Genomic DNA, 12,280 nt, shown 5'->3' with positions numbered 1-12,280 from the left:
GCACCTCTCCAGATCTAGAGCCTCCTGCTCGGAGAGGCTGAGAATTGCCACCTGGGCCAGCCCTCACCCACTCGGTGGCATTATGTGCATTCTCCTCCTGAAAAGAAGAGAAGAGCATTGATTATTGCTAATTGTACCTGGATTCGCTTCTCGGATGGCCCACCCCAACCAGAGTTGGACATTGCAAGGTTCCAGTGCCTCCTCACCCCACTGCTGCCGAACACTCACGCAAAGATGCTAGGCCTGTACCCCTCACCCCACCCCCTTGGCCAAATGCTGCCTACATCACATTTGGCGCCACAAGGTCTAACCTTCCATAGCATGGAAGCACGTGGAGCGCAGAAGGCAGCAGATCGATAGGTGCCAATGCCACCTTGAAGCTCCTCTCCCAGCATCTCCTCACCCTGACTTGGACATGCCCTGGAGTTCCAGCTCTGCGCCCAGGTGCAGCTCCTCCAGGTTGCCCCCAAAACAGCAATGTGGGTCTCAGTGTTCCACATGCTACGGGTGCAGAACCCATCTCTTCCCCACCCTCTCAGGGTGACATCGGCATGGGCAATATCTGCTGGCCCACTCAGCGAAGGACACATGCCATCAATGATTCAATCCAGTCACTACACTCCGACTTGCAGCGGGAGGGTGGGGGGAGGAGGTGCCAGGGGTAAAAGCCTACCTGCTGGGTTAAGTGACCAATGCCAACAATGGGTATCCACCCTTCCCGAGCGCAACCATTGAAGTGCTTGCGACAGTGGATCCAGGTGCATTGCACCATATCACGGGAGCTCACCACCTCCGCCACCTCCTCCCAGACACGTTTCGTCATGTGAGGGGGGGGGGCTTCCTCCTCCCGTCCTGGGGTACGAGGACCTCCAGCCGGGCTGCCACCTCCTCGAGGAGGGCAGCAAGGCAATCGTCTGAGAAATGAGGGGCACAGAGCCCCCCTGTCCTCTCCTCCTGCCAGGCCTGCTCACCAGCAGCGCCCTGGGGAGCCCTTCCACTGGCCGGGATTCACAGCCTGTGAAAGGCTGCAGGAGCTTTTTAAAACAGGCGGCCGGATCGCCATTGGACCCGATGGTCACTGCAGCCCCGCTGCCCCCCGCCCACTCCCGCTGTCCTCGGGAGCCGCGTTTCATGCTGGGCGGGCCTTAATTGGCCCGCCCGCGTAAGATGGCGGCGCGGACCCGATCGCGGGCGGTGATCAGGTCTGCGCTCGCCCGCACCCGCTCCCACACGGCCCATCCGACAGGCAGAAAATTCTGCCCCCAAAGTACAGAATATTCAACAGCAAAGCACTCCAATCCCTGTATAGATTTTAATGCTCAAATCCATGGAGTGGGATGAGCCCACACCGTTTGACACAGAGGCCAGAGTCAAGGCTGTCATGCAATGGTGCACATTGGCAATGGCATTCTCCTGACTCTGACTCACCAGTTACATGAAATGTAAATTCCTATTGTGCATTTTGTTCTCTCAAGTGTCACTGACTTTTACAACACATTTTGGGGTAAAATTCTGTGTGGTTCACATGCTTAAACATGGCAAATGGCTTTTTAAATGAACATTGAAGTATTTCATTCACAGTCTCCACATGCCAGTTACACTAGGAACATAGGGACAGGAGAAGGCCATTCAGCCCATCAAGCCTGCTCCGCCTTTCGATAAGATCATGACTGATCTGATTGTAATCTCAACCCCACATTCCTGCCTATCCCGGATAACCTTTCACCCCCTTGTTGATCAAGCATCTGCCTAGCTTTGCCTTAAAAATATTCAAAGACTCTGCTTCCATTGCCTTTTGAGGAAGAGAGTTCCAACCCTCTGAGAGAATAAAATTCTCTTTTTTTTTGCAAAAATATACTTTATTCATAAAATATCATCTCTGTCTTAAATGAGCAACCCTTTATTTTTAAACAGTGAACCCTAGTTCTAGATTCTCCCACAAGAGGAAACATCCTCTTCATATCCACCCTGTCAAGACCCCTCAGGATCTTAAAGGTTTCAATCAAGTCACCTCTTAGTCTTCTAAATTCCACTGGATACAAGCCTAACCTTGTAACCTTTCCTCATAAAACAACCCACCCTTTCCTGATATTAGTCTAGTAAACGTTCTCTGAACTGCTTATAATGCATTTACATCTTTGCCTAAATAAGGAGACTATTACAGTACACAATGCTCCAGACGTATTCTCACCAGTGCCCTGTACAACTGAAGCATAACCTCCCTGCATTTGTATTCAATTCCCCTCACACTAAATGATAGCATTCTATTAGCTTTCCTAATTACCTGCTGTACCTGCATACTAACCTTTTGTGATTCATATTACTAGCCAGCTTCCTCTTGTACTCTAGGATTTCCCTCCTTGTTAATCTTTTTGTCATTCTTTGCTGCAAATAAAAATAAAATAAATAAACTAAAAACTTAAATTTTTCATTATTTACATGCCCCTTGCTCATGTGACAGACATGTTTCATTACATTTTTATTTTAAAAAAATTTTTTTATATACATCTCTTCATCTCACTGAGGCAGCTCCGTGCCTCAGGGAGGTTAGGAAGCACTCACTCGTGCGCATGCGCAAAGTTCACACTCAACCATCTCGCACTCCACCCCACTCTCGCCACAGGCAGCGCTCGGCACTGCTGCTCGATTTTCACGCCGGGTGGGCCTTAATTGGCCCACCCAGCATGAAATCGCGGTGTGGTGCCGATCGCGGGCGGCAGTCTGCTTCCCGACCACTCCCCCACCGAGCACCCCTGCCAAGGGCAAAATTCTGCCCGTGAGTTTAAATCTGACCACAGCAGTTGGGACATTTATTAGCGTTAGTGATGGTGACCATGAAACTAACGGATTATCACAATAACCTATCTGGCTCACTAATGTTCCTTAGGGAAGGAAATCTGCCATCCTCACTGGGTCTGGCCTTTAGATGACTAACAGCAATATGGCTGACTCTTAACCTACCTCTGACATGGCCTAACAAACCTTTCATTTGTATATCGATGGACAGTAAATGCTGGCCCAGCCAGTTACCCTCAAATCCTGTGAATGAATGAAAAAAAGTGAGAATAGTGATTGGGAGAATTGTTCAGAACTGTGTCAGAAGGTTAATTTCCTTCTTTCTTGTAGTTTAGACAGGGTGAGCTCACTCACAGCTGTAGGAGCTGAGCAGTTCATTAGCTAACCAGTTGAACGGTCACTGTAGCCCCCGTTCAGTTTATGATAAATTCAGGGTCCCTTAGTGCAGCCTTGGCAAACGGAGTGCAGCTGAGCTAACTGAGTAAAGACTTGGAGTTTGGTGAAGGAGGTGTTTGTTTCCTTTTCCTAACTTTCTCACCCCATTGAGATTGGTTCTTGCTCTACTACTGGGAAAGGAGCTAGCTCTTTGGTGAGTATCTGGTAAGTGGGTAAGTTCTATTCCATCCCTAAGGCTTAAAATAGTACACAAATTGGTGGTAAAGCTAATCAAATATATAAGAAAGCAACAAAAATAAGTGATTAATATTATTAAGTAATTATTTAAAACACCGTAAGGATGGCAGGACAGGTGATGTGTCGAGGCTGCAGCATGTGGGAGCTCCTGGATAACATTGTGGTCCAGGGCAAACACGTCTGCAGTAAGTGTTTGCGGCTTTAGGAACCGTGGCTCAGAGCCATTGAACTGGAGGCTGAGCTGCAGACACTGACACATCAGGGTAGGGGAAAGTTACCTGGGTGCTTTATAACAGGAGGCAGTCATACCACTTAGGATAGGGTCTTCTGATTTGGTCAGTGGTCAGGGACAGGAGGGTGTGACTGTGAGTGAGGCAGGCAAGGGGACCCAGAGGGCAGGAGTGCTGGAGTGTGAGTCTCTGCAATTGTCCAGCAGGTTTGAGGTTCTCTCAGCTTGTCTGGATGAGAGCAGAGGCTGTAGTGTGGATGAGCAAACTCGCCATGGCACCGTGGTACAGGAGGCCTTTCAAATGGGGGGAGCAAAAAGGAATGTAGTGGTGGTAGGGGACAGTATAGGGAGGGGGATTGACACTGTTCTCTGTAGAAAGAGTGAGAGTCCAGACGGCTTTGTTGCCTGCCCGGTGCCAGGGTTCAGGACATCTGCTCACGTCTGGAGAGGAACTTGCAGTGGGAGGGGGAGGATGCAGTGGTCATGGTCCATGTAGGTACCAATGACATAGGCAGAATGAGGAAGGAGGCTCTGCAGAGTCAGTATGAGGAGCTCGGCACCAAATTAAGAAGCAGAACCTCAAAGGAAATAGTTTTTGGATTATTACCTGAGCCACGTGCAAATTGGTATAGGACAAATAAGATTAGAGAGATGAATGTGTGGCTCAAAGCCTGGTGTGGGGGAAGTGGGTTCTAGTTTGCAGGACACTGGCACCAGTATTGGGGAAAGTGGAACCTGTGCTGTTGGGATGGTCTACACCTGAACCATGAGCTGCATAACTGGGGAAGTAGAGATGGTTTTAAACTGAATAATGGGGGCAAGGGATCAAATCTGGGAAAATGTGGCAAACCAAAGAGTAGAGACAAGGCAAGAGAGAAAGGTATTAATATGGTAAACGATAAACAGTCCATATCAGGAATGGACAGAGAGTACAAATCTAAGAGTGAGTCAGCAGATAAGGCTAAACACTACAAAAATAATAAAAGGACAAAACTAAAAGTTCTGTATCTAAACACATGTGGCATTCGAAACAAAATAGATGAACTCATAGTGCAAATAGGAATAAGTATGATCTGATAGGCATTACAGAGACAAGGACACAGGGTTACATAGATTGGGACCTGAATATTGAAGGGTACATGACATTTAGGGAGGGCAGGAAGTTAGGAAAAGGAGGAGGGGTGGCTATGTTAATTAATGACGGTATGAGCATCATATGAGGGATAACCTAAATTCAGGAAACCAGGATATAGAAGCGGTTTGGGTTGAGATGAGGAATGATAAAGGCAAGAAGTCACTTGTAGGAGTGGTGTGTGGGCCCCCTGATTGTAACTAAACAGTAGGACAGAGTACAAAAGAAGAGATAATGGGAGCTTATCCGGAAGATACAGCAATAATCATGGGGGATTTTAATCTACATATAGACTGGAAAAATCAGATGGGCAGAGGTTGTGTGGATGAAGAGTTCATAGAATATTTTCAGATAGTTTCTTAGAACAACACGTTCTGGAGCTAACCAGAGAGCAAGCTATACCAGACCTGATATTGAGCAACGAGATAGGATTAATTGATAACCTCATTGTGAAGGCACCCCTAGGTAGCAGCGATCATAATATGATTAAATTTTGCATTCATTTTGAGGGGGAAAATGAGTATGTCCAAGACTAATATTTTAAACTTAAATGAGGGCAATTATGAGGGTATGAATGTGGAGCCAGCTAAAATGAACTGGCAAATGAGGTTAAGGGATAAGTCAATAGAGGTTCAGTGGCAGATTTTTTTTTATTCATTCATGGGATGTGGGCTTCGCTGGCTGGGCCAGCATTTATTGCCCATCCCTAGTTGCCCTTGAGAAGCTGGTGGTAAGCTGCCTTCTTGAACTGCTGTCCATGTGGTGTAGGTACACCCACAGTGGTTTAGGAAGGGGGTTCCAGGATTTTGACCCAGCGACAGTGAAGGAACGGTGATATATTTCTAAGTCTGGATGGTGAGTGGCTTGGAGGGGAACTTCCACCTGGTGGTGGTGTTCCCATCTGTCTGCTGCCTTTGTCCTTCTAGATGATAGTGGCCATGGTTTGGAAGGTGATGTGGAAAGAGACTTGGTGAATTCCTGCAGTGCACCTTGTAGATGGTACACACTGCTGCTGTTGTGTATCGATAGTGGAGAGAGTGACTGTTTGTGGATGTGGCGCCAATCAAGCGGGCTGCTTTGTCCTGGATGGTGCCAAGTTTCTTGAGTGTTGTGAGAGCTGCACTCATCCAGGCATGGGGAGCGTATTCCACCACACTCCTGACCTGTGCCTTGTAGATGGTGGACAGACTTTGGGGAGTCAGGAGGTGGATTACTCGTCGCACGATTCCTAGTCTCTGACCTGCTCGTGAAGCCACAGTATTTATATGACTAGTCCAGTTCAGTTTCTGGTCAATGATAATCCCCAGGATGTTGATAGTGGGGGATTCAATGATGGTAATGCCATTGAATACCAGGGGGCGATGGTTGGATTCTCTTGTGTTGGAGATGGTCATTACCTGACGGGTGGCAGGTCAGAAGTTGGGAAAGAATATTTTTATTTCCCGCCCGCGGATAAGGTTTCCAAAAAAAATGCAAAAGCTGCTTGGCCTTTTCCGTTAGGTTCGATGGGCAGTGAAAAATTTGATTTAATTGGTTATTCAATGGCCTTAACAGGCCTTTTAATTGTCGGCTGGCGCTCTGCTGGAACTGGCAGTGTGCCTGCTGACCGAACTATTGCGTGACTGCGTGTTGACATTGGGATCCTCGGCCGACGTCAATGCGCGTCATTCTCATGCCCGAGCGGGTCCGGCTCGCGCCCACCCGCCCGAGCGAAAACTTCTGCCCCAGTTTGGACCTTCTGCCCCAGTGTGGACCTCTCAATACTATCCCAGTGACATAACTGGAATGCTACTGCACCCCATAAATTGATTCTGGAGCCCTGATAAATTTGTTTCTCTGCATTTATAAATGTGTTTTTTCCTGCATTACCCTTCAAAGCTACTTCATTGGCTCAAAAAACGCTTTGGGACATCGTTCTGTCACTGTGAAAGGCACTATATAAATGCAAATCTTTCTTTGTACTCCACTTCAATCCAAGTTAAATAACCTTCTTCAATTTTGCAGAAACCATGCTTTGCAGCACCTCAGAGACAAGGATCATGTCCCCACTAACTTTCTTGTATCTTACTTTGGATTGGCGTAAAGTGTGAGGTTTCTTGTTTAAACTATTCCAGTCAAGGGTTAGAACTTCCATGAACGCAGTGGAATAATATAATGTTCGAATCCGTACTGTTAGTGTATAGTCCTGCCTTTTTAAGAGGAGGACCGTGTGGCCTGTTCTCAGGCACGTGTTAAGGAAACTTAATAAGACAAATGCAGGAATGGTGCTGCTCTCCCTGCTCATAATTAGATACGTTTCCCCGCTGATAACAATTAAGTCTGGGGTGTTCCCTTGTGAAAGGAAAAATGCACGTTAACTCTTGGTTGAAAATGCTACCAAAACACAGCATTCCTTAAACTTCTTTCTCCTTTTTTAAAATTTGGTCTCTCAAGAACACCCCTCACGGGATTAATTTTCCTTCCTCCTTTGCCTGCTCAGGCGTGGAACAATCAACACAAGGGCAGCTGATCAGGGCCGAATGTTAGAAAGAAACTACAGGACCTCACCTGCATTTCCAAATTCAGCTCCTTGTCATGATCTTGGTGTGTCCCCGGCTGGCTCTGTGCCCAGCTTTGAGAGCGGAGATTCAACCACTGCTTCAGGCCACAGAGTAGTGGTTGCTGGCTGTGAAGTCCTCTGGCTCATGCCCAAAAAAAACCAGAAAAACCCGAATGATTTTTGGAAGCATCTGTAAAAGAAGGAATGTTTTCGTCTGGTGATCCCCCTCAGCTGATGGTTAGCAACCCCCAACCAGAGTCTACAATCTGAGCGAAACTGGGCGGGGGGCTCCGAAGGTCCACATGTACTGGTCTTCTCTCATTGGTGTTTGTGGGACCTCACCTTGTGCACATTAGCTACTGATTTGACTACATAACGACAGTGACAACACGTCCAAGTAACTCAGGCTATGACATGACTTGAAAGATATTGGTAAAGTGCAAAGATTTTCTTTCGTGACTCTGTTTCTAAGGTACATACTGCTTTTTTATTTCTGCATTTTGGAGTGTCTCCACCTCTGCCCATTCACCCACGTGTTGGACAGGCATGAACTGAATATCAAGTTACAGCATTGACTAGGAGCAGAGAGCAGCTCATTTGGCACGGCAGACTGGTTTGTTTAAACACACCGGGATGAACAGTTTTAAAACCTGAGCGTTACCTATTGATTTATTTTTGGACTGTTGTACTTTAAACTCTAGGGTTAACCAACCAAAAAAATTCCGGGAGAGCATTGAGTTTCTAATTATTGTCTTTATGAAATGTAGCTGTGGTGTCAAAGTTGAGTGCTTAGGTGTAAAGTAGCATTTTTAAAAGCGACTTTCTACACTTATTAAATAACCCTTAGTTGAGTGGATCGTGAGTTGAATCAAATAGTTATGCACTTCCTGCTCCCCCAGTTAGACAATTGGTATGAAAGAAACAGATAGTATTTATATAGCACCATATCCTTAGGGACATTTCAAAACATCTCATAACCAATGAATTGCTTTTGCAGTGTTGTCACAATTGGTATGTCGCAAACATGTCAGGCTAAGTTGCACACAGCAAGACCCCACACACAGATGAATTAGTCTGATTCTGGCAGCATTTATTGAGAGAGGAATGTTGGTCAGGGTTCCACAGAAACGAAAAGCAGTTTTTTTTTTCCCCTTCGGATACAGAATTGGCTGAAAAATAGAAAGCAGAGAGTAATGGTCAACGGATATTTTTCAGGCTGTAGGAAGGCTTGTAGTGGAGTTCCCCAGGGGGTCGGTATTGGGACCCTTGCTTTTCCTGGTATATATATTAATGATCTAGATCTTGGTGTGCAGGGGACAATTTCAAAGCCTGTGGATGATACAAAGCGTGGGAGTGTTGTAAACGGCCAGGAGGACGGTGTGGAACTTCAAAAGGATGCAGACAAGTTGGTGGATTAAAAGGCCTGTCAAGGCCATTAAGTAACCAATTAAATCAAATTGTTTTGCTGCCCGTCCAACCTAACGATTGATGGGCAGATGGGTGGCAGATGAAGTTCAATGTGGAGAAGTGTGGGGTGATTCATTTTGGTAGGAAGAACATGGAGAGACAATATAAAATAAAGGGTGAAATTTTGAAGGGAGTGCAAGAGCAGAAAGACCTTTGTGTATATATACATAGATGATAGAAGGTGGTAGGACAGGTGCAGAGAGCAGTTAATAAAACATATAGTATCCTGATGTTATGGCGCAGCCAATGGTAAATGCTGAGTTGTTCAAATCCCAAAGGGAAATTTGAAACAACGGCCACAACTTATTTTACAGTTTGTATAAATTTAGAGATGCGTGTCCTGAATTCAGTAGTAATAAGACCAACAAGTTTTATATGTTTTTATAAGACTAGATTTAACATTTATTAGTAGAAGAAATGACTTTAAGTACATACATAGATCTACAAATTGCTACTTTGATAACTTCTAAATCCCCTAATCAATCTAACTCCCAGTTACACTTTCGTTAAGGCAACAGTAAGACACAGAGGGGAGAAAGTTTCCTTTGGTGGGTGGGCGTGGAGCCCATCGCTGCCCACGATCGGCTGCACGCTGCCATTTTACGCGGGTGGGCCAATTAAGGCCCGCCCAGCGTAACGCGAGGCCAGTAGCGCTCAGCGCTACCTGTGCGGGCGGGGGGAAGGAGGGAGAGTCGGGGCCTAGGCATGGAGCTGCCTCAGGGAGATTGAATGGGTTATCATAAATAAAGTAAAAATTTATTTAAGCGTGTCCCCTCATGTGACAGTGTCACATGAGCTTGGACATGTTTGTGAAGTTAAGAAAATTTATTTACTTGCTTTACAAAAGCTTTAGGAAACCTCATCCCGCCCATGGTTAAGGTTTCCTGAAAAATGTGAAGTCCGGACAAGGTTGGACGGACAGCATTGTTAAATAAGCTTGATGACTTTTTAATTGGCCTTAATAGGCCATTGACAGTTCGGTGGGCGCGCGTGCCTGCCGAACGAAGTATTGAAATGATGCGTGATGACGTCGGGATGCACGCCCAATGCCATCGTACGTCATTTTATGCGTCGGCACATCGGGCCTGCCCCCGCACGCCGACGGCAATATTCTGCCCCTAGATTTTAAAAGACTCAGGCAAGGAAACATGATACCCTGAACAAGTCAACTTCCAAGTGAGTTTTTTTTAACTTCAGTCCTTTGAAGACAGCAGCTTGAGGCTTAGATGCTGAAGGCTTTTTCACACACTTGTACGATCATAAAAATGCCTTCCCTTACACACAGCCCTTGCTCCTTCTTTCTACATATGTTTCTCTTTGAATGCAAATACCCATTGTTTCACTATGCCTTTGGACTTTACCTCCCTGATAATATAACCCTCTCATAGCACTAAGTTTTACCGGTGATCTTTGGGAAAAATAAACACACCATTTCTAAACTTCACCTGGCTAGGTGACACATTTCGCCCCTCCTTTGAAAAAAATACAATCCGGTTTATTTCAAAATGCAAATATTCCCTTGACACCCTATGTTTCTAACCTTCCCCATGTTTATCTAATTAACAATTCAAATCTAACCTCTCTTCTTAGATCAAAGCACCCAGACTAGTTGCCTCTAATTCAATTAAATCTCACACACACACACACACACACACACAGACACAGACAGACACAGAGGGCAGAATTTTGTCCTTGTCATTGCGGGCTTGGTGGGGGCGGGCGGGGGCGATTGGGAAGCTGACCACCACCCGTAATCGAGGCCGGAAGGTGACTTCACGCTGGCTGGCCGGTTAATGCCTGCCCAGCGTGAAACGTGAGCGCTCAGCGCTGCCTGTGCGGTGGGGTGGGGCAGAGTTTGAACGGGGCGAGTGCGAAGGTTTGAGAATCTCCCCAGGCACAGAGCTGCCTCAGGGAGGTGAAGAGTTTTTAAAAAAAAAAATAAAGATATGAAAAATGTAATAAAACATGTCCCCTCATGTGACTCTGCCATATGAGCAGGGACATGTTAATAGCCTGGGCCTCTGGAACACTAGTTCAGTGACAGTAACATCTCCTCTGAGAAATACCCCTGATGTCATATATAGCACTGGCTTCTTTCTTTTCATTATGGTACCTTTGGGATTTTAATCCCTGCTGGTTACTGTATGTCACTACAGTGTCCATAACTGGCGCAGTGACAGGTTGCTGTTATGAGACCAGATTCTTTTATTACATCAGTGAATTTCAATCAGTGCTTCTCCGGCTCTTTAAGTTGAAGGGCCTCTTTTCAAAAGAATTAGTCACTCCGGGCCTCTACCCGCATTTAAATTTTAATATTTTATACACTTCTTGCACATTTGCATGTCTGAATTTAAAGTTCATCAGTGTCCTGTTAAAGGGACTTGCACGGGCATTTTTCCAGGGCTGTCCAGTAAGATGAGCATCAATGCGATTCGTGATGTGGTAACTTTTACCTCCCTTCAGCTCAGCCTGTTGAATACTTCACTGGCTGGCGCCTCCCTGCACTGCTTGGGGAAGAATTTTTACATTCGGCATGCGGGCGGGCGCCCGACACACTGGAACGTAAAAATGATGCGCGATGACGTCGGGCTTGTGTCGCGATGTCACTGTGCACCGTCGCGATATTTCGCTAGGCGGGCGCGCTATGAGGGCAGAGATCAGCCACTAATTAACGAGCCAGTTAAGGCCCTTGAGGCACCAAACGTCTGTGATTTTACACAGCCCGTGTGATTTTCACAGCGTCGCACGGGTGCAACAGGCGGGCGGGTAGGCCACATTTTCAAAAACCTCATCCACGGGCGGGATAAGAGGGGTGATTGGGCTCGCTAATGTGAGTTGTTTGTACTTTAGGTTATAACTTGCTGCTGCTTGCTTGTGTGAACAGGACATCTTCATTTCGCTTCAGAGCTGCTTTGGCAGAAATAAGAGGCTTCAGTTCAGGACTCTGGAGGAGTCATTCCGCTTGGGGCCTTCCGGGTATCAGACCTTCCCTTACCCTGGGAATGGGGATTGTGGTCTCCGCTGGAGGCACATCCTCTGAGGAGGGAGAGAGAGGCAGAAGGGGGAGGAGGCCAGGTGTCCCTATTCAGCCTCCGGGGAGGGACCTGTGGGAGGAGAGGCGCAGGCACAAGGGGCGCAGGGTCAGCAGGTAGTCCAAAGTTGAAGGGGCCGCAGAAGATGCCACTATCCTGCTGCCAGGGTTTACAGGCGGCGATGCAGCTACCTCAATATGTCTGAGGTGCAATGCCGAAGGAGGCTCCGCCTCCCAAGGGAGACAGTGACCTCCATCTGTCAGAGGATCAGCCCTGAGATCAACTCCGCCTGTGTGGGGTGGACACCCCATGTCAGTGGCTCTGAAGGTCACAGTGGCCCTCAACTTCTATACCTCCGGCTCCTTCCAGGGGTTGGTGGGTGATCTTTGTGGAGTCTCCCAATCAGCTGTCCACAGTTGTGTCAAGCTGATGACAGATGCTCTGTTCAGGCG

General features: G+C 46.9%; 1 long non-coding RNA gene across 1 annotated transcript in view; it reads right to left on the bottom strand.

Annotated features, from left to right (window-relative positions):
* LOC144694562 (uncharacterized) overlaps positions 1-7,447 on the bottom strand; it is a 67,416-nt gene extending 59,969 nt beyond the window's left edge. The window contains exon 1 of the long non-coding RNA XR_013579775.1: positions 7,338-7,447. This is a non-coding gene — a long non-coding RNA (uncharacterized LOC144694562). The remainder of the gene's footprint in view (positions 1-7,337) is intronic.
* Positions 7,448-12,280: the final 4,833 nt, after the last annotated feature.

The sequence above is a fragment of the Cetorhinus maximus genome, chromosome 20 (genome assembly GCF_964194155.1).
Source record: "Cetorhinus maximus chromosome 20, sCetMax3.hap1.1, whole genome shotgun sequence".
In the NCBI taxonomy this organism is placed as follows: domain Eukaryota; kingdom Metazoa; phylum Chordata; class Chondrichthyes; order Lamniformes; family Cetorhinidae; genus Cetorhinus; species Cetorhinus maximus.
Note: the sequence above shows the minus strand (reverse complement) of the source record. Positions and strands in the feature narration are given on the sequence as shown.